At 41.5% G+C, this 22307-nt stretch overlaps 1 pseudogene; it reads left to right on the forward strand.

Moving 5' to 3' along the window:
• Window positions 1-320: 320 nt before the first annotated feature.
• Window positions 321-22307, forward strand: part of LOC127194126 (general transcription factor 3C polypeptide 3-like) — a 58301-nt pseudogene continuing 36314 nt past the window's right edge.

Genomic DNA, 22307 nt, shown 5'->3' on the forward strand with positions numbered 1-22307 from the left:
GCTGTGTTTTTATGGTGTGTGTGTGTGTGTGTGTGTGTGTGTGTGTGTGTGTGTGTAAAACAGTAATTTAAGAAGTCATGAATTTGAGATGGATTTGGAGAGAGGCAGGTGGAGTTGTCAGGGAGAGGGATGAGGGAAATGATGTAAATACAGTCCTCACATATGAAATTCTCGAAAAATAATTAAAATAAAATAAACATTGATATCTATGTAATGAGGTGGGAGGTGTCCTTGGAAGAAGGAGAGGAATACATCAAGAAAATCACAAGAATCCAAACCAAGTGAGTGAGATGTCAGGCTTACCTTTCAGTCTTTTAGGGATGACCATACAGGGAACAATCCTGATAGAGTTGGAAGAAGTGGAGGAGGATGTTACTAGTTTCCAAGACTGCTGCCCTGCTTCAGCCCCAGAGACATGTTGGGGTTCATCCCAGAACTTATCAGACTACCTGGAAAGGGAAATTTCCTTTTAAGAGTTTGAAAGGCAGAAAGAAGAGAGAAATACCCAAGAAAAGCAATGGGGACAGAGAGGTGAGGGAGGAAAATTGTCGCCCAAAGAAATTCCAAATGATTCTGAAGTCCCATAATAGACAGGAAGTGACTCTGCCAGCTCCTAGCCTCCTAGGACAAAGATGCCAATGAAGGAGAAACATCAGATGGAGTAAGCCAGTTCACAAAAGTCTTTGCTTCCATGGCTGGAGAGCCTGAAACAATGAGGAAGAGGAAGAAGAGAAGGAGGACAAGACACCTGAGCAGCCACTGCAGGTGATGTGTTTGTGTTGGAGATGGTTCTCAACCATGTAACAAAACAAACAAAAAAAAGAAAGAAAGAAAGAAAGAAAAGAAAAGGTCCCAGGGTAAACTTCCCATAGCCCTGAAAGGTCTCATGGGTGAAGCCAATAATCACTTTTCCCACGGAGAACAGGAAGAGGCGATAATGATGCACACAGAAACCCTAAGGCAAAGCTCCTTTAGCTTAAGAGCCATTCTCTACCCTTGCCTTGATATACGAGGATCAAGGTGACATGGAGAAATCGATGCAGTTTGAATTGATTGCTGCACATTTAAATCCCAGGGACACAGAAGATTGGGTTAGGCTGGCAGAAATGTCTCTGGAACAGGATAATATTAAAGGGACTGTTTTTGCTATATGAAAGCTCTTAAATATGAACCTACTAATGTCTGTTACCTGTGGGCGAGATGGGTGACTATAAAATGGCCATTGTAGGTATAGGTATACTTTAAGTATTTTGCCTTCATCTGATGGAGAACATTTTATGCAGTTGCCTAGAGATATGGCAAAAGTTACTATGACACCCATGATAGTACTTCAACTATAAACGTAACTGAAGAAATTTTTCTCAAAATGCCAAGACTTAGTCTCTGTGGATGATGGTAACATAGCAGCTGAATTATGTATTTCCAACAAGCAGTATGACAAAGATTTGGAGATAATTATAGATTTTTCTGGAATTATTCTAGAAAAGGAAGCTTTGGCAAAAGGCACCTCAGAAGAGAATAAAGATGTAGTTAACTTCAAAAAGAAGGCAGAGGACAAGGAATCGAAAGGGGAGGAGAAGGAGGAGGAGGAGGAGGAGGAGAAGGAGGAAAATAGTCAGCTTCTCTTTAAGACATTTAGCTGGACATGTGCAGAAGAGAAAGCAGCAGAAAAGGCAACTGTACCAACTAACAACATCTTCCTTCTCTATGCATTGGTTGCTTATTTTTATGGCTTTGTATGGTTGCATGGCATCTGTTGAAAGCATCTACATATTAGCAGAGCTATAGTATAGTTGACAAAAACTCCAAGCAGGAGAGAAAACTACTGTTAGCAGTTAGTGAGACATTTTGTGCTTTTGATGGGAAGTTAAGGTAACAGTATTAATCACTGTGGTCTTCCCCACTAGAGACTCTTTGGCACTCACATCTTCTCTATTTCCATTAATTTCGTCAAGCGACACACACATTTTTCAGAGAAAGCATCAAGAGAAAATTTTCTCGCTGCAAGGAAGAAAGTCCATCCTTCAATGTAGAGATTCAGATAGCATTTGGAATCAAAGAAGAGATAAATCTCTGGTAGGAAAAAGTAGAGATTTGAGAGTTGAAGTTTTCAGAACCCAAAAAAGTTAGTGGCTTGATCAGAAGGGTGACAAATGGGGGAGCAGTGTTTTCCTACTGTAGGAGACATGGGACAGTGGGCCAAAAGGAAACACAGTGACTAAGATAATAATCACCCTTGACACCAGGACCATTAGCTGTCCTGCACTGACGTGACATGAAAGACCAAGGTCAGCAGCGGCCCATCTGCCACACGCTCAAACACAATCACTCAGACACACACCCATCGTATCTATACACACGCCCAAACACTAACGCATATCAATATGCTCTCATAAAGGCACACTCACACACTAGCACATGCTCACACTGACTGTCACTCACTTGCCAGCACACATTTGCACTCAAGCAATCACAAATACCCACTCACGTTTCAACATTCTCACATTCACACACACACTATCATTAACACACTCGCTTCCAACAGACACACTCACACACTCTCACACATACAACCTCTCTCACACACATGCACACACAGAACACATTTACACAAGCACAACCATACATATTTTCACAAGCATGTATACATGCCCACATACTCACACAAACTTACATAGCACACACATATGTATACACTCTACTCCCAATCTGGTCTTTTGTTGTCAGTCACATGACACAGAAGCTCTGCCTTGGCACACTTCCTCTTGTTCCTCTCACTGGGACCCTCTTCTCCCACCTCTCCTCTCTCCCTCCCCCCGCCCAACTCAAGTCTCTGCTTAAGCATCAGCTTATCAGAGTCTTTGTCCATGCTAGGCTTTCGCTGCCCTCACTCTGCTCGCCCCCTCCCTTATCTCTAAAGCACTTACCTGATGCTGTCATTTAATCTGCGTTCAGAGTCAAGGTTTTCTTGTTCCTGCTTTTGTGACTTTAGTGTTTTCGTCACTGCTGTGCTTCTAGAGTCAGAACTGGACTCTTGCATACAATGAATGAAAAATTGATTGACTATATGAACAACTGAATGAGTGAGCAGGTGGCTGGATGTTGATGCCTCTTTGGTGGCAGCTGTGTAAGCTTCCATGGAAATCAGTCATTGTGAATGTGAAGAAGAAAACCTTGAAGGTAATGGAGAAAACAGCGTCTGTATCCTTCCTCTGATTTGAGTCAGAACCAGTCTGTGCCACTTGGCAGATAGGAGACTGGAGAAATTAAGTTTAACCTCAAAAAGAAAAATTGAAACATGCCTGATATATACCTAAGTGTGGGGGCATAAAAATCTGCTCACTAGCAATCCTTTCACATTTAACACTTGTACTTAAATATACTTTCACATTTTTTATAAATTTGTATATAATATATTTTGATCATATTCCCCTTCCTAAGCTTTTACTAGATGTACATATATATGTACACACATACACACACACACGTGCGTGTGTGTGTGTGTGTGTGTGTGTGTGTGTGTGTGTGTGTCTAACTGGCTCCTTTTGCTAAACTGTACATCTTGCATATCTCCAGGTAAATAGGAATGAATCTCCTATTTGTACTGGATCTATAGCATTTCGTTTGTTTGACTCAAGCCCCAGTTGAGTTCAGGTTATTTCTGGTTTTTCTTTTTGTTTTTGTTTAACTATGTCCAAAAAGTATCTCAGTAAACATCTTGACTTACACAAAAACAGAATTGCTCAGGAATGTGTGTGTGTTGTACTGTATTCCTCATCATGCAGCGCTGGCTGGCTGGGAAGCTGCTATGAGGAGCAGTTTGGCCTCGGCCTTCTGCATGCTAGGCCGCCACACCTGCTGAAAAGAGCTTTGTTTAAGGTGAGGGCAGAGTATGTCGACACACTCAGGAGTACGAGATAAAGAAGCTGGGGCAGCAGAGGAGGAAGGGATCAGCCATGTAGGAAGGGAAGGAGCTCGGCCTAGACTGCCGGAATAGGAATTAACCTCCTGCATGGGAAGGCTGAGAGAGTCTTTGCCACTGAAGGCAGGCAGAAGAGACTCAAGTGGACTCTCATTTCTGTGTCAAGAAACTGGACAAGTCCCCCACCAGTCTCTTTCCTCTTAGAATAAGGAGATATGGCCAGGCTGCAATTTCAAGCATGATTCTTTTTAAATTTACTATTGGTTGGTGTGTTGTGTGTGTGTGTGTGTGTGTGTGTGTGTGTGTGTCTGTCTGTCTGTCTGTCTGTCTGTCTGCACATGAACATGCCACAGCCTGTGTGTGGAGGTCGGAGGACCACTTTGTAGAGCTTCTTCTTTCCTTTCACATTTACATGGGTTTTCAGAGATCGATCTCAGGTTAAGTGCCCTTACCTGCTGAGCCATCATTCTCGGTCTAAATAAAGGTTTTTGCCCTGTGTTTTCTGCAGGAGCATTTAGTGGTTGGATATAAAGAACTGACCAGATGGTTGGATTTCTGGGAGGCTGAGAACTATCAAGGAAGCAAGCACGAAAGATGGTGAAAATGAAGTCGCTGAAATTGGGCTGACTGTGCTGACTTGAAGGGGACGGAACCGAACAGGTGCTCAGAGACTGAGAAGCAAAGAGGTGAGAGGACAGCCTGGTGGGACATGTGTCATTTCAGCACGAGAGAGGCTGAGGAAGAAAGGCTACAAGTTTGAGGCCAGCATAAGCTACGTAGCAAGACCCTGTTGGGAAGGATGTTAGAGGCTGGAGGAGAAGGGAGCTCAGTCTTGCAAGAGAGGAAAAAAAAAAAAAGAGCAAATGGGTCTGGAGAGACACTGACATTTTTCAGTTTTGTTTTAGAGACATAGGGGGCCACCTTGCCTATACCTCCTGCTGTATGCATGAAGCACCTACTGGAAGTGGCTACAAGTGATTGCTTCAAAAGCATGCAGACCTGAGTTCAAATACCCAGGATCCATGCTTTTTAAGAAAAATGTGTGTGTATGGTTTGTATGCGTGTGTGTGTGTGTGTATGTGATGTGTATGTGTGTGTGTGTGGTATATGTGTGTGTGTGTGGTTTGTATGCATGTGTGTGTGTGTGTGTATGTGATGTGTATGTGTGTGTGGTTTTTGTGTGTGTGTGTGGTGTGTGGTAGGTGTGTGTGTGGTGTGTATGTGTGTGTGTGGTATGTGTATGTGTGTGTAGTGTGTGTGTGTATATGTGTGTGGTGTATGTGTGGTTTGTGTGTGTGTATGTGGTGTGTATGTGTGTATGTGCATGGGTGGTGTGATGTGTGTGTGTGTGTGTGTGTGTGTGTGTGTGTCCAGCACTGTGGGAGGCTAGAAAAGGAGGAGTTTGGTAGCTTCCTGTCTGGGTTTAGTGAGAGACCATGTCATGGAGGAATACAGTGGAGAGAGAGAAAGCAGGGTACCCAGTGTCGTCATCTGGCTTCTGTCCTCTAGGCCTCAATCTCGGTCTCTCCCTCTCCCTCCCTCTCTCTCTCTCTCTCTCTCTCTCTCCTCTTCCTCTCTCTCTCTCTCTCTCTTTTTCTGTGTGTGTGTCTGTCTATGTCTCTCTCTGTCTTTGTCTCTCTCTCTCTCTCTTACTCTCTCCCCTACCTCTCTTTCTATCTCTCTTTCTCTCTCCCCCTCTCTCTCCCTCCCAGAGAAGAAAATATTTGAGCAAGAAAGTGTGGAAGCTGGGCGAAGGGAGTAAGCTTCTGGGTGCTACAGCTTCCAGATGAGCAATGGCCTCAGCGGAAGGAAGGTCCTTTCCAGGGTGGACACTGCTGTGTCCAGCTTGCAGTCTAGTCTTAGTACCAGAAACTTCTGAGGCCTCTCTAAGACTCTAATTGAAGTCTTTGGATAATACAGAGCAAGAAGCAGACAGCAGGAGGCATAGGCAAGGTGGTGCAATGTCTCTAAAACAGCACTGGAAAATGTCAGCCCTTCTCTGCAGAGGTCCTCCGGTTCTGTACTAGGAGGGTGGGATGCACACTACTCCTGCGGCTGTTTGGAGCTGTGAAGTCCCAGCACACCTCCTCTACCTGAATGGGCCCATAAGACAAGTTCACCACCCTGCCCTCAAAAGTAAAACCTCTATCTTACCTGTTGTTTCTGCATTTTCATTCCCCATCTTCAATAAGCAATGGTTTGATGGCTGGTTCCCAAGGGTGCGCATGCGCCCACACGTGCTCGCGTGCGCGCGCGCGCGCGCGCGCACACACACACACACACACACACACACAGGAGTAGAGTAGGCCAGGAGAAAAGGAGAGAGGGAGGGAGAGAAGGAGAGGGATAGAGGGAGAACTCACCTCACGAACGAAACACAGTTTCCAACAGTGTGGTCAGCAAACTCTCTGTAAAGTGTGACAGTCTGAGCATTTCCTGCTCTCCGGGCTATCCATGTCATCTATGAAAGGCTTGGTCTCTGCAGTCAGAGTGCAGCAGCCACCTTAGGCAATATGCAAGTGAATGGGCAGGACCAGATCCCGCCGAAATTTTAACTGGGGACACTAAATTGGAATTTCATGTAGTTTTCACTGTCATGAAATGATCTCCTTTTGATTTTTTTTTTAGCCCATTAAAAGTGTAAATAAGCTTGCTCGGCTTACAAGTTGTTCCGAGACAGGTATTAGAGCTAATGATGTCACCAGCCCTGTTTCCATCCCCTGGTTTAAATTTACACCTAGAAAGCAAAAACACTTCAGCCCAAGGAAAGGTTTTCCTTAGAAACAGAACACTTCCCACCATAGAGAAAAGTTTCACAAGGGGCTCATTCTAAGTCCCTGAGCCAAACTTTGTTCAACTCCATCTTTAAAGACAGCCTTTGCCCTAGTTACGAGTAGCTCTTCCAGAATAAAGTGGCTCCATGCTTAAAAGATAAACTCAAGGCTTAGGATATCTCTTAAGACAGGAACACTGTAATTTATATAATGGGTACCCCCATACACACACTCCCCATCTCTTCTCACAAGGATTGAAAACATATTGGCATCTGGTCTTAGTCAAGGCTCCTAAACTTGGTATTGTGGGAGCATCAGAGGCACGGCTGGCCCCTGAGAACGCGAGACTTAATTTTCTTTCTGGGAGAGCTGCTCAGCCCTTCTGGGCTGAGAAGACAGGTTTAGATGGGTAGATCCTAGAGGCTCTTGCGCTCTCTGACTGTGACACCATAGTAGACAGATCCTCTATGTCTTTTAAAACCCAGTAAGTTTACACAGTTCATGCCACTGACTTCCTTTATTAATAATGCATTAGTTCTATGGAATAATTGAATCTTTACAATCAAAGAGGACTCACAGATTATCTTGTCTGATGGACATGCACCAACATTCTAGAGTAGTGTAGATCGCTGGGCCCAACCCAAAACTCATTGTACACTGGGTGACTTAGATTTAGAAATAACATCTAATTACATGCAGAGTCTGGGTCCAGCTAGGGTCTGTTTTCTCAAATGCATCTTGTTGTGTCCTGCAATGGTGGAAGGGAAGACCAAGGCTCTTAGATCTATCTGATAAGGCACCAATCCCACTCGTGAGGGCCCCACCCCCATGACCTACTCACCTAGCAAAGCTCCCACTTCCTTACATCATTACCTTGGAGATTAGGATCTCAGTATATGAATTTGAAGGTAGGGACGAATGTTCAAATCACAGTGGCCCTAATGTCCAACCAGAAAACTATAAACCACATTTTGTCAGAGAAAATGCAAATACTGGGAATCGGTAAGGTGGGTGTCAGAGAACTGAAAGAAGATGAGAGCAGGAAGGGACCTAGAGATAAGGCTGACAAGGAGCGGCTACACCCCCATCCCCACAGGGAAGAACAAAGGGGAAGGGTTAGACTAGGACCTAAGAGCTCAGAAAAGGGGGTTGAGAGACCTGCTCGGCCCTCTGAGAGAGCTGCTGCCAAGGAGCTTCAGAGAAAGCCCGTGAGAAACCCTGCCTCAAAGAAAACAGGGTGGAGAGAAACTAAGGAAGTCATGGAAAGTTAGCCTCTGGAGGCCACATACATGTGCGTACGTACACACCCTCACACACGTATACTCTCTCATATAAACACATGCTCACACACACACACACACACACGTGTGCGTGCCTTAACTTTCAAAGAAATTATCATGGAGCAGCCAGTGTACCATCACGCAGATGAAGTAAGACACTCATGCCAGGTTCCCAGTATCACCCTTTCCCTCCATTTTTAACAGATTGCTCCTATTTCACTTTAACACTAATTGAACTACTTGCATCACAGCCTATCTCATAAACTAACATAGACTTTTCCAAAAGTGAGCAGGAAAATACGTACCCCTCACAAGAAGCTTAAATTTCATCAGATATTGCATGATTATTATTGTTATTACTAATTATTTTGGGTTTTTTGAGACAATTTCCCTGTCTACTTTAGATCGCCTGGTGCACCAGGGATGTGCACCAACGGACTACTAGTAGCTCCAGTCTTCCAGGCATGATAGACAAAGAGCTCTCTCTTTCATATTACTATAAACTGATGGATGTGAGCAAATTTTGATTCTGGATGCCATTAAAATCAGATTCCTCCTGTGTGCCTGGGGCTACTTTCACGGTGTTTTTATGGCAGTGGCTGATACCTCACTGCCCTTTTATTCATATCTGACATCACTAATTAGTGCTGGCTAAAATAGCTAATCCTTATTAACAGTACTTCAGTTAAACATTCATGAACCTAGTCTTTATTTTTATTTTTTTTTTTTTCTAAAGAAAGTGGTAAGTCTTGTAGACACTGGGAAACACAATATCAAAAGCATTGTCTATGTTACTGTCAGAAAAATCTCAAAACATCCATGACGTCTTCCTTTACTGAATGTAAGTAAATACATCTTAAGGAGTAGGAATCATGAAAAAAGAAATACAAGCCAGCCAGCCAGCAGAGGGAGTACACATTACCTAACAAACACAATCTCCCAAGGTCTGCTTTGCTATTGTTGAAGTCACTGATAATATACGGAGAAGGAAGATACTTGGAACAAGACAGGACAGATCTGTATTATACAGTTGTCTGTCAGATGCAAAGAGCTACCCAATTCTTAAGGAAGGAAGAGCCGAGCAAGGGAAGAAGTGAGCACTTGCTGTCATCAGTGTCTCTCATCAGCGCCAAACACATCGTTGTCCACACCACGGTGGATAGCGGTCTTGGATAATTGAGAGAAATGATGATATAACCGCTCATTTTCTTTTCATATTAATAAAACAGAGACATGCAGAGGTGACAGGACTTTCCCAACGTCACATGAATTGAAAGGTAGAAGTGAAACCTAACATTGATCCTTTCAGAGCACCCTAGTCAAGGCCAAACTTTGGCGAAGAGGGAGGGCGAAAATCATTTGCTACTCTGTCCACTCTTCTTCGATAATAATGACTCAGTGAAATCGTGAACAGCGAACATCCAAATGCTGTGCAGAATTTTCCCCCCAGGCTTTAGTGCTTTAATTTCCAATCAGTCTGAGTCAATAACGTATGGTTGTCAAGGCTGTTGTTGGCCCTCACAGTTTCTGTTTCAACCCCACAGCTCACCGAGCTTGGGGCTCAGGGTCAGTGGCAAGGGTTTCGGTGTGGGGCCTTCTGTGTTTGGACAATGGGGCAAGTCAATATCTCTCCTGTATTGGTGAACTCTGGGGCAAAACTGATCTGTCAAGTGCTGTGGACAAATGAAAACCTTCAAGGCTGCAGCAAGGGCTCTCTGGAAATCTCTGATGCTTTTCCATTTCATTGCACCCTCAGACTCTACTCTCGCTTGCTCCCCACAGGGATCCAAGGACAACTGAATACGAAAGAAAGAAAAGTCGCATGAGAAAAATGGTACGCTGTTACAATATTTTTAGGCTGCGATGTATACTGAATTCCATTCACACAGTCCTGCAGGAGGCTCGGCCCATCCTCACTAAGCACGCCACAGCTCCTATTTATTGCAACAGAAATGTACATTTCTCAGGGCTGATGACAACAACTGCAGAGAAAGCCAGCTGGGGGCTCCTTCCTGAGATCTTTGAGGCAGCCTCTCTTTTCCTTTTGTTTTTATCTCTTTTAGAAAAAAGTAAGGTGAAGAAGCATTAGAAAGTTCAAATTGACTCATAGTCAATGAACGCGGTTGTGCATCAAATTCAAAACAATTTTGGGGAGGACAAGTCAACATCTACCTTGTCCAAAGGCTGATGAGAGGGGGTGGGGGGCGGAAATAGTTTGTGAAGATTCCATCATCATTTCTGCAGGATTTAAATTAATGTGGGGATGAACTGGTTTTTGTTTTAAACGGTGGAGACATTTCCCCTGGAGACATGGCTTGAATAATAAGGACTTCTTGGTGATTCCCGTAAATGAACACACTCTGCTCTTGCTTTCACTGCGTTTAACAGGCACAGGTTGCCACTTGCATGTTCTTGGCCTGTAGTTGTTAAATCTACTCCATTCCACACCAACAGAAGGGCCTCCTAATGCACCATCTTTCCCAGGCCAACAGCTTTTAACTCAAAGGCAAGGCTTTCATCATTTCTGAGTGTTTTGAGACACCAAGTCTGCTAGGCTCATTCAACTCAGTGGAACACAGAGTCAATGAAGTCAAGGCCACTGACCCAGTCTTTATTGAAGCCTGCGGCCTCCATCCTCCTGTGTGCTAACTGAAAGCACCCCATTGAGCATATCCCCACTGGCACTGTAAAGCCATTAGTCACTAGAACAAAAGCGTAGGTTGGATGTGCTAGGAGACAGGCTGACAGTCCCGAAACCCTCTCTCTGTCACTCTATAGCGGTGTGAATTTGGGTAGATTACTTCATTTCCTTGGTGCCTCCATTTCCTCACCATAAAGTAGAACTTACTATGGCAACTGCTTCAGAGTTCTGATAGGACTTAATGAAGTTATTCGTGTACAGTGTTTCCAGTGGCAGCCACACAGAAAGGATGTATTAAACGTTAATTTGACTACAGTTGTGCCTGCAGGTATTGGTACTGTTGTCTTTGTTATTATTGCCAGTAAGCACAACCAGAAGGAGAAAATGGGAGCTAGGTTAAAACTGTCTCTGTTTTGTTTTATTTCTTCTGAAAATAAAACACACTTCTAATTTTTATATTGCAGAAATCAAACAAAGGATTGAATAATTTCTTGGTTAAGAGGAATACCAATGTCTATTTCAGACTGTCCAACTCTAAATTTCAAGTGCCCATTTATGCAGCCTAAATGCAACCAACAATTAACTTGAATGTAGAACTTCACCGAATACAGCTTAATATAGATAGAAACAGAGAAAAGTCCAACTATTTATATTTCATCAAAAGAAAAAAATGACTGAAGTGGAACAGTCATCAGTGTTCAACTTAAAAAATAGTTTTCTGCCCTTTCCTCATCTCCATATCCCAGGCCACAACTCTGGCAAGGACCTAGCTCTACCAGAGGCCATACCAGTACCCACAACCCCAGCTAACACTTCCTAAGAGCCTGCCCAGCTTTTCACAACAGCACACCCACCTTGTCTCTCTATCCAGGCCCACAACTCCAGCAGAAGGTCCCTGTCCTACCAGAGGCCACATTGGTACCAGAATCCCAGGTAAGATCCTTCCCACAGCCCACCAACATTCCTCAGAGTTCGTTCAGCTTTTCCCAACATTCTCCCTCTCCTCGTCTCTGTATCCTGGCCCAGAGCTCCCCACCTCCCTGTTCTACCAGAGGCCACACAGATACCTAGATCCCAGAGACTGCATTAGTTTCCAGAACCCCAGAGGTAACTTCAGCCCCCAAGACTCCAGAGGTCACCCCTCCACAGAGACACCCTACTAGATCTGAAGATCTTCACCAGAACCACAGGCAACTTGGGCAGGCAGACCATAGAGAAAACATGAACCAATGGAAAAAACACCCATCCAAAAAAAAAAACCCAGATGCCTAGAGACCAGCATAAGAACACAATCACCAAAAGCCAGGGTAACATGTCACCTCCAGAGCCCAGCTATTCTACTACAGCAAGCCCTGGATATTCCAACACAGCTGAAGCACAAGAAAATGACATTAAAGCCAGCTTTATAAAGATGATAGATGTCTTTAAAGAATAAACGGATAAATCCCTTAAAGAAATCCAGGAAAACACACACACACACACACACACACACACACACACACACACACACACACACACACAATGGGAGGGCATTGAATAAATCCTTTTTTAAAAGCCAAGAAAAAAAAAAAAACAGTTAAATTAAAGGCAAAAAAAAAAAAAAAAAAAAAAAAAAAACTTTTCAAGACCTGAAAATATAAATAGAAGTAATAAAGAAAACACAAACTGAAGGCATCCTGGAGATGGAAATCTAGGAAAAGTTAGCAGGAACTACAGATGCTAGCATCACCAACAGAATACAAGAGATGAAAGAGAGAATCTCGGGCATAGAAGATATGATAGATTGATACATTGGTCAAAGAAAATGTTAAATCTAAGACATTCCTCACATAAAACATCCACAAAATCTGGGACACTATGAAAAGACCACACCTAAGAATAATAGGAATGTAAGAATGAGAAGAATCCAAGCTCAAAAAACCAGACAATATTTTTAATACAAAGCATTGAGGAAAAATTTCCTAACCTTAAGGACATATCTATAAAGGTACACGAAGCTTACAGAACACCACATAGATTGGGCTGGGAAAAAAGAAAAAACTCCCTTTGCCACATAATAATCAAGACACTAAATTTACAGAACAAAGAAAGAATATTAAAAACTGCAAGGGGAAAAGTCCAAGTAACATATAAATTATTAGAATTACACTTCTCCACAAAGATTCTAAAAGTCAGAAAGGCCTGGACAGATGTCATACAGACTCTAAGAGACCACAAATGCTAGCCCAGACCACTTTACCCAGCAAAACTTTCAATCACCATAGATGGATAAAAATAAGATCTTTCATGATAAAATGAAAATTAGACAATATTTATCCACAAATCCATATTTGTCTTTCTAGGTCTAGATCACATCATTCAGGAAGATTTTTACTAGTTTCATCCATTTGCCCGAAAATTTCATGATTTTTTTTTTTAAAACAATGAGTAAAACTCCATTGTACATACGTACCAAATTTTCTTTATCTATTTTTTGGTTGAGAGACATCTAGGTTGTTTCCAGGTTCTGGCTATTACAAATAAAGCCACTATGAACATAGTTAAACAAATGTCCTTGTGGTATTATGGAACATCTTTTGGGTATATGGCCAGGAGTGGTATAGCTGGATCTTGAGGTTGAGCTATTCCCAACTTTCTGAGAAAGCACCATATTAATTTCCATAGTGGCTGTACAAGTGTGCACCCCCACCAGCAAGATGTGCTGGGGTACATGTGGAGCAGAACACGTGGGAGTGGCCATCCAATGACTGGTCCTGCTGGAGACTCATGCCCTAAGACCACAGCCTAGCATACTTCATCGAGCAACTGATGGAAGCAGATGCTCAGACCCACCGCCAAACATTAGGCAGAGCACAGGGTATCTTTCAAAGAGGGGGAGGGAGAATTGTAGGAGCCAGAGGCATTAAGGACACCACAAGAAAATGTAGAATCAACTAACTTGGGGACATAGGGCCTCACAGAGACCGAATCAGCCATTAGGGAGCCTACATGGGTCTAACCTAGGTCCTCTGCATCTATGTTATGGTTGTGTAGTTTGGTCTTCTTGTGGAACCTTTTTCCTCCTACTGGGTTGCTTCTTATAGCCTTAATATGAGGGAAAGTGCCTAGTCTTGTTGCAACTTGAAATGCCTTGTTTAGTTGATGTCCCTGGGAAGCCTGCCCTTTTCTGAAGGGAAATGAAGAAGGAATGGATCTGGGGGAAGGGAGCAGTTTGTGAGGAGTGAGGGATATATGAGAGAATAATAATTATTGTATTTACATATTCATATATCTTTATATATTTTGTATATAATATATAATTTTTATATTCTCATCCTTATACAACTAGGACCCTAGCCCATGGAAAGTTCCCACCCACTTTCAGGGTGGCTCTTCTCTGATGACTTAAACTTTTCTCAAAATGCCTTCATAGATGTACTCAGATGTTTGTTTCCACTGGTAACCCTCAAATGCTCATGAGCTGGTGAAGAATATACTATATTTCATATAGTATATAATAACATTCATATATAATATATAGTAATCAGTTATTTATATATGAACAGTATACATTAATATATAATTTTTATATATTTAAATATTACATATACATATATATGGTTTTCTAGACAACTCCTTAGAGATTTTCATTTGACAAGCATGTGATAGGGTCCAGAAATATGTTTTAAATATTCATCCAAGCAAATCTTATAATCTGATACATTATAACAGTAATCATTGAATTAGTTACTTTCCCTGTTGCTGTGACAAAATATACAAAGTGATTTAAGGAAAGGGAGCTTATTCTAGTTCATAGTCCTTCGTGGCAACAAAGTCTTGGTGAGAAGAACATGAGGCAGCAGGTCACACTGCATCTTCAGAGAGGACACAGATGAGATGATCGCTCATGCTCAGCTTTCTTTCTCATCCTTATACAACTAGGACCCTAGCCCATGGAAAGTTCCCACCCACTTTCAGGGTGGCTCTTCTCTGATGACTTAAATTTTTCTCAAAATGTCTTCATAGATGTACTCAGATGTTTGTTTCCACTGGTAACTCCTGAATGCCCATGAGCTGATGAAGAAGAGTAACGGTGGCAGATATTTTGCTTTGCTGGCATTTCTCCTCTGATTTCTGGTAAGAGATCCTTGGAATCCCTTTGAGAAGCTGTTCAGCCTTGCCTGTTGATGCCTCCACGTAGCTATGGTTGATCCCATCGCTAGCTTCACATCATCGCTATAATCTGGATATTTGGGTTTCTACAAATTTGGTGTATTATGGCACCTAATCTCTAAAGCATTGAAAGATGAGGCATTCCAGAAGTGACCCTGTCAGGACAGAAAAGACCTCATGAAAGAAATCCATGCCCTCAGAAGAGAGGTCCAGGTAGAATTGTTCACTTCGCGCTCCAAGCTTGCTCACTGCTTGTTCCATGTAAGAACACAGCAAGAAGACGATGTCCTGATCTTGATCTTCTCAACACCTCAAACTGTAAGCAAGAAAGGCTGTCATTTATAAGCTACTGATTCTAAGGAATTCTTTTACAGAAACTCAAACAGACTGTAGGGCTTCACTTCGCTCTGTCCAGTCACTGCAATGGAGCAGTCAAATTTCTGATCACGTGGACAGATTCAGAGACAGAGGTGAACTCAATTGAGATGTTGTTGAAAACACTGGGAACATACAATCTGAGATGAAGAGAACGTGTCTACCTAAGGAAGAAGCCAATATGGACACAGAATAAGCCAAGGAAAAAAACAAAGAGACAGAGGGAAACATCCAGATGACCTTATTTCAATTCTTCAGTGTAGATTTTTTTTTCTGTTTTCAGTAAAAGCACAATTACAAAACAAAAGCAGGCAAAGAAATAAAATGGAAACATGACTGAATATTAACAAACTCATATGGATTTAGAGGTTTGAGGAAATATAATCCATTAATAAGTTGGGGGTTTTTGGGGGGGTTTTGTTTTTGTTTGTTTTGCCTTTTTTTTTTTTTTAGTTTTCTAAGTAATTCATATGAAATTATGGTGCTCAGACATACAAAATAAGAGTGAAGCTTATTGTGGATATTACAAAGTTCATCAAATAAGATAACTACACTTAAAATAAAATGACTAACTTGTTTCTAAAATACCACACTTCAGGTATGACTATTTGAAAGAAGAGTATATAACATTTAAATTTTAAATAAATTTGAATTTGGGTTTTAGTCTATCCCTATATTAATTTAGTCTATCACTATATTAATTAGGACTTTCCTATTTTAATTTTCAAGGGAATAAAATTCTGCTTGCAGTTCATAATGTGGCATATAATGCCAAGTAAAACTAGAAAAGCAGATTTTTCACTTTAAATTAATAATTGAAGGGCACTAGATAGTCCCAAAGAAGTGAGGCAAAGGTCTGTGTTGCTTTTCCATTTGGGCTGTCATGACTGATTCACACAGGAAAAGACCAGCATATAAGCACAGCACTACTGGACTAAAAGGCCAATGGGATTCTGGGAAAATCTCAGAGGCTGGTAAGTATACACAGAGTATAAGGCCTCTAAGGCAACTAGGAATATAAAAATTGAGGCTTTAATTAAAAGGAGAGTTTCTTAACTAAGCTCAGCAAGTCTCTGGCCAGATATTCACTGGATTCAAACCCTGCACAGGCAGTGAGCTATGATGGGGAAGGCTCTGGAAAAGTCTGAAATGGAATGCAGTTTGCAGCAGTCTCACGGTCCTGAGGGGACTACGAAGGTTCGATAAATGCTGACTCAAAGAAATTTTAGAACATTCCAGAATCTCAAATGGAACCTCAACAAAGCTACAATTGAGGGATGAAGATAAAATTGAGGAAGATCAAACAGCATTTTTTAATGTAATAATGTTTTAAGCCATCTCAGTCCCTAAATTGAGATTAATCTCTCCGACTTCTCTCTGTGAGAAAGCAACATGTCTAGAGCCTACACAGCTTTCCATGCATGATATTACCATTCAGTCAGTACTAAGTAGGCACAAAATGGTAGATGATTCACCTATTACAGTGTATAGACTTGAACTTTAAAATTACTTTAATATATATGTTGAGAAAAATAAATAAGATGAAGAATTTTGCCACTGAACTAGAAATAGCAAAAATAAGTGTATGGTGAGTATAGAATTCAAAAAAATGTAAAATTTCAGGTAAAGAGCACAGCAATGAATAGGCTTCATACAGTCCAAGAGAGAATTAGTGAACCTGCAAATACGTTATTAGATATGTTTGAGCAGAATCACAGAAAGCTAAAGTAAGGAAAACTTCAGAAAATAATATGTGATATCAGTTAGAAATATATAATGTATATGCTGTGGGGCAATCACAAAAAGGAAAGGGTAATAAAATGAAACGTAAGCAATAATTAAAGAATAATGGCTGAAATTGCTGACGTCATCACTTCCATATGTCCTTGAATATGGAGAAATTGAGCTGGTGACTAACTAGAATGTTCATGCCTACAGATCAGCATTCATGGGGCAGGAAAAAACTCTGCATGCTACCAGAAGAGAAAGGTAATCATCAATATAATCTATCTACAAACCTTGTCACCTAAAGGAAGGACCTGCCTGTAAATATACTGGTGCAATAATGGCACAGATGTTATGGGAGGAACTAACAACTTTCTGATTGGATTTAAAGCCCACTCCATAAGGTAGAACTCATCCCTGACAATGATAAATTGGCCAAGAACCTGAGATTATATAGGTAATGAGCCTAGCAGAAAACTACTACTATTATTCTGCTAAAAGAACATAGCAGTAAAATTACTTTTAATTGCTCTACCCATAGATCAGTGTATCAACTAGCCCTCATCAGAGATGTTTCTTCTTATGGTAGATGGGAACTAATACAGAGACCCACAACTGGGCAATGTGCAGAGAGTGAGAGAAGAATTTGGATAATTCCTTCCTAAATGAGATGCCTTCATCAAACCACTCCCCTCAAGGATTAGGGATCTATTTGGGAGAGGAGGCAGAAAGACTTTAAGAACAAGGAGTGATGGATGACTCCAAGGAAATAGTCTTGTAGACATAACAGTACTGATTCACAGATAAACTCTCTGAAACTGTGACAGCTTTAGTAAAAACCTGCACGGGCTCAATCCAGATGAAGTTCAAATGCTAAAAGGGGGTAGTAGACATGGGGTCCCATTCCTAACCGTGAAACTTACTTGTAACTGATACCTACCAACAAAGGGAAAGTTGGTTACTGGGAATATCAACCACACTCCAGGGCAAGAGCCCTTGCCCAGGAGTAGTTGGTCAACAAAGAATGAACGTGTGTGTGTGTGTGTGTGTGTGTGTGTGTGTGTGTGTGTAAGAGAGGGGGAGAGAGAGAGAGAGAGGGAGAGAGAGACAGAGACAGAGACAGAGACAGAGACAGAGACAGAGACAGACAGAACTTTCATTTTGTGGGTTCAGGCTCAGGTATTTTGTTATAGTAACAACAGATAAAGAGATAGAGATTGTGTGTGTGTGTGTGTGTGTGAGAGAGAGAGAGAGAGAGAGAGAGAGAGAGAGAGAGAGAGAGAGAGAGAGAGAGAGAGAGAGAGAATAAATATAAAGTTGGGTGGGTAGATCTGGGAGAAAATACGGGAGGGGATCAAAATATATTGTATGAAAAAAAATTAAATAGTGGTTAAAGATTTCCCAAACCTCTCAAAACACATGCAATGGCTTGACTATAGTTTACTTCTACCTTAAGCCATGCCGAGGCTTGGTTCCTTATATTGTGGTGTTGAGAGGTAAGGTCTAGTGAAATATATTCAGATGAAGCACTAGAGACCTCATGAGCGAATTGGCACCCCTTTTTTGTGAAATCAGGCCACAAATTTTTGACTCCTTCTCTTTCACACACTTCCGCTCTCTAGGGTGAAGTGAAGCAGGACAACACTCTTGCTCCTTCCTAGAAACTAAGAAGTTGGTAATTAATCCTGCACTTCTAGTTCTCAGACCATGAGCTAGAGAAAGTCATTCTCTAAGTAAATTACACAGGCTCAGGTATTTTGTTATAGTAACAACAGAAAGAAGACCTTATGACACATGGTCAAGAAGGTCTATAAATCCAAAACAGGATAAGGGCAAAGAAATCACACCAGATACCTAATGGTAAAAGTGATGAAAGTCATGGAAATAAAGATAGTATCAGATTTTGGGGTTTTGTTTTTTTTGTCTTGTTTTTAGTATGGGGTGTGTGTGTGTGTGTGTGTGTGTGTGTGTGTGTGTGTTTGAGGCTGGCGTCATCAAGCTTTCATAGCAAAGGGTTTTACACACTACTCATCTCACTAACTTAATTGAAAAGAACAAAACACGAAAGCTACTGGAGGAAAAGAACACACATTGCTTTCACAGGAGACGACAAAGTAACACCTTTAACACATTCTCCCAATAAACCGCTTACAGTGGAAGAGATTCAAAAAGTGAAGGGGGAAGAAAGTCATCCCAGATGATGAATTAACTTATTATCATCAAGATACACACTAAATGGAATAGCAAGTGTACAAATGCAAAACGTACATTAGGTGGGAACAGATACGGTGTGCCAATGGGAGTGGTGTCAAGGCCCTGAAGCGATTATCCAAAAAAGAAGTGCAAATAAATTGGCAAAAAGCATTCAAATCAACACTTAAAGGATTCTGGAAATTAAGTCTTCCCACAACTGAAGGAGGAGTTAGCCAGGAAATATTGTGTAATCTTAGTGAAACCAGTGAGATTTTTACATCAATTTGAATGTCTTACCTCCTATCTTCTTCCAAATTCTTCAGCAGCCTTAAAGACCAACAATCTCACAGTCACAGAGAGCAGCCCAACAGCCATGGATAGGAACAGAAGTTCCAGAGCTTTCCCAAGCTACCCAACTTGTTGTCATTATCTGACCTGGTTGGCAATTTCCTAAGGACCTCACTGGATTGGTCTTCCTTCCTTCCTTCCTTCCTTCCTTCCTTCCTTCCTCCCTCCCTCCCTCCCTTCCTTCCTTCCTCCCTCCCTTCCTTCCTTCCTCCTTCCTTCCTTCCTTCCTTTCCTTTCTTCCTCCTTCCCTCCCTCCCTTCCTTCCTCCCTCCCTCCCTTCCTTCCTCCCTTCCTTCCTCCCTCCCTCCCTCCCTTTCTTCCTTCCTTCCTCCCTTCCTTCCTTCCTCCCTCCCTTCCTTCCTTCCTCCCTTCCTTCCTTTCTTCCTTCCCTTCCTTCCTTCTTTCCCTTCCTTCCTTCCTTCCCTTCCTTTCTTCCTTCCCTTCCTTCCTTCCTTCCTCCCTTCCTTCCTTCCTTCTTCCTTCTTTTCCCTCCTTCCTTTCTTCCTTCCCTTCCTTCCTTCCTTCTTTCCCTTCCTTCCCTTCCTTCCTTCCTTCTTTCCCTTCCTTCCCTTCCTTCCTTCCTTCCTTCTTTCCCTTCCTTCCCTTCCTTCCTTCTTTCCCTTCCTTCCCTTCCTTCTTTCTTTTTTTCTCACTTATTGTGACCATTTTTCCCATAATGAATTTGTCAATAAGTTAGACAAAATAATTTCTTAGCAGTGCCCACAGTAGCAACGAGAAACACTGTAAATGAGAACCATCAAGCCAAAACTGTTCCTAAAGAACCCTTCATCTTGGACATAAACCTTAAATCTAATATTTAAAAAAAAAAAAACAGTCCATGGAATAAAGAATCAATACAATCATTCTAGAAATCAATTTAGAGGAGACTCAAAAGTTAATGGCAAGCCGGGCGTGGTGGCGCCTGCCTTTAATCCCAGCACTCAGGAGGCAGAGCCAGGTGGATCGCTGTGAGTTCAAGGCCAGCCTGGTCTACAAAGTGAGTCCAGGATGGCCAAGGCTACACAGAAAAACCCTGTCTCGAAAAAAAAAAAAAAGTTAATAGCAGAGCTACATATGACCCAGCTATTCCACTCCTGGGCATATGCCAAGAGCATCCATTCAATTTGTGCATCCACGTTTACTGCTGTTCTATTTACCATACAGGGAAATGGGACCAACCTAGATGTCTATCAACAGATGAACAGATAATGAATATATATTCAGCTCTAAAGAAAATTGAAATCACAACATCACAACATTGGTAAGAAAATATATGGAATTAACATATACAATAGTAAGCTATATACTCAAATTCATAAAGAAAGATCATGCTTGTTCTACCTCATATATGGATCACAACTTATAATAAATACATGCATATACATAGATATAATACTAGCATAACATTTAGAAAGGATTCCAAGAAAGGAGAATATTGGATGATGATAAAATAAAGAAAGCAGGTAAAAGACATGAGATATGAAAAGGGGATATAAAAGTAATCATTTTGATAGTTTTAATTCTTTCAAAGTCTTTTTTTTTTTCTTTTTTGTGGTGGATAAATACATAAAAATGCAGTTGATAGGGCTGGATGGCTCAGAGGTTAAGAGCTGTGACTACTCTTCCAGAGGTCCTGAGTTCAATTCCCAGCCACCACATGGTGGCTCACAACGATCACTAATGTGATCTGATGCCCTCTTCTGGCCTGCAGGTATATCTGCAGACAGAGCACTGCATACAGAATAAATAAATTCTTTTTTAAAAATGCAGTTGATAGTGAAACTGTAAAACTCTAAGCAAAGCTCCATGGTTTCAGAAAGGCCATTCTAACTAGATATTTACTGAATTGTACAGAATTTGGGATTGGTCAAGTGTTTGAGTGGCTACTTTAACTGTGTGATGGTTTTATTTGTGAGTTAATTACACTAAAGTCTTTTATTCAAAATTGGACAATTGAAACTTCAAAATGATACAAAATCATGCCTGAAAAATTGGACAGGGGCTGGAAAATGGTGGTGCACATCTTTAATCCTAGCACTTAGGAGGCAGGGGCAGAGGCAGAGACAGGGGCAGGTGGATCTCTGAGTTGGAGGCAAGGAAAGTCTGTTGGTCTACCAAGTGAGTTCTTGGACAGCTAGGAATACACATAGAAACCCTGCCTCAAAACAAACAAAATAACTAAAAACAAGACAAACAATAAGAATTAGAAGAACGGATGGGACTGTGGTGACAACAGAAAGGGGCTACCGATAAACATCGTCCTGTGCACAGTGGGATGTACAGGAGGAAGGGAACAAATGGACAGAAAGGGTGCTTGAAGAAATAATGGCAGCAGACTTCGCAGAGATAGTGAAAACCATTAATTGAGACAGCTAAGAAATACAGTGAAGTCCAAGCAAGATAGAGACAGCTACAGGCAGACAAAGACCTAGAGAAGCCAGAAGGAACTGACTCATCACACAGAATAGATCCTCCAAGTTATTTATTGCTAATTTCCCAATGGAAACTGTGAAAGCCAAAATTCATGAGGTGAGAAATTCAAAGCACTAAAAGCATAAACCCAAGCAGAATTCACTGCTGGCAGACCCACTTAAAAAATTCTCAGAGAGTCTTTTAGGCTGAAGAACACAAAATAATAGCTCAAATCACATGGTGAAATAGACATCATTGTCAAAAGTACTATCAATAGCATCACGATGCTGTGCCCTCTAAAACGCATGTATCAGAATCTTCAGTGCACTTCAGAATGTGACTATACTTGGAGAAAAAAATTTTAAAGATGTTATTTGTCAGAGAAAATGACACACACAACAAATCCTAACATCAGAAGATATTAAATTTAATGAATTAAAAATTCTCATCAAAAGGCAACATTTTCAGCTGGCATTTATTGTTTT

Source organism: Acomys russatus, chromosome 10, assembly GCF_903995435.1.
Source record: "Acomys russatus chromosome 10, mAcoRus1.1, whole genome shotgun sequence".
NCBI classification, from domain to species: Eukaryota; Metazoa; Chordata; class Mammalia; order Rodentia; family Muridae; genus Acomys; species Acomys russatus.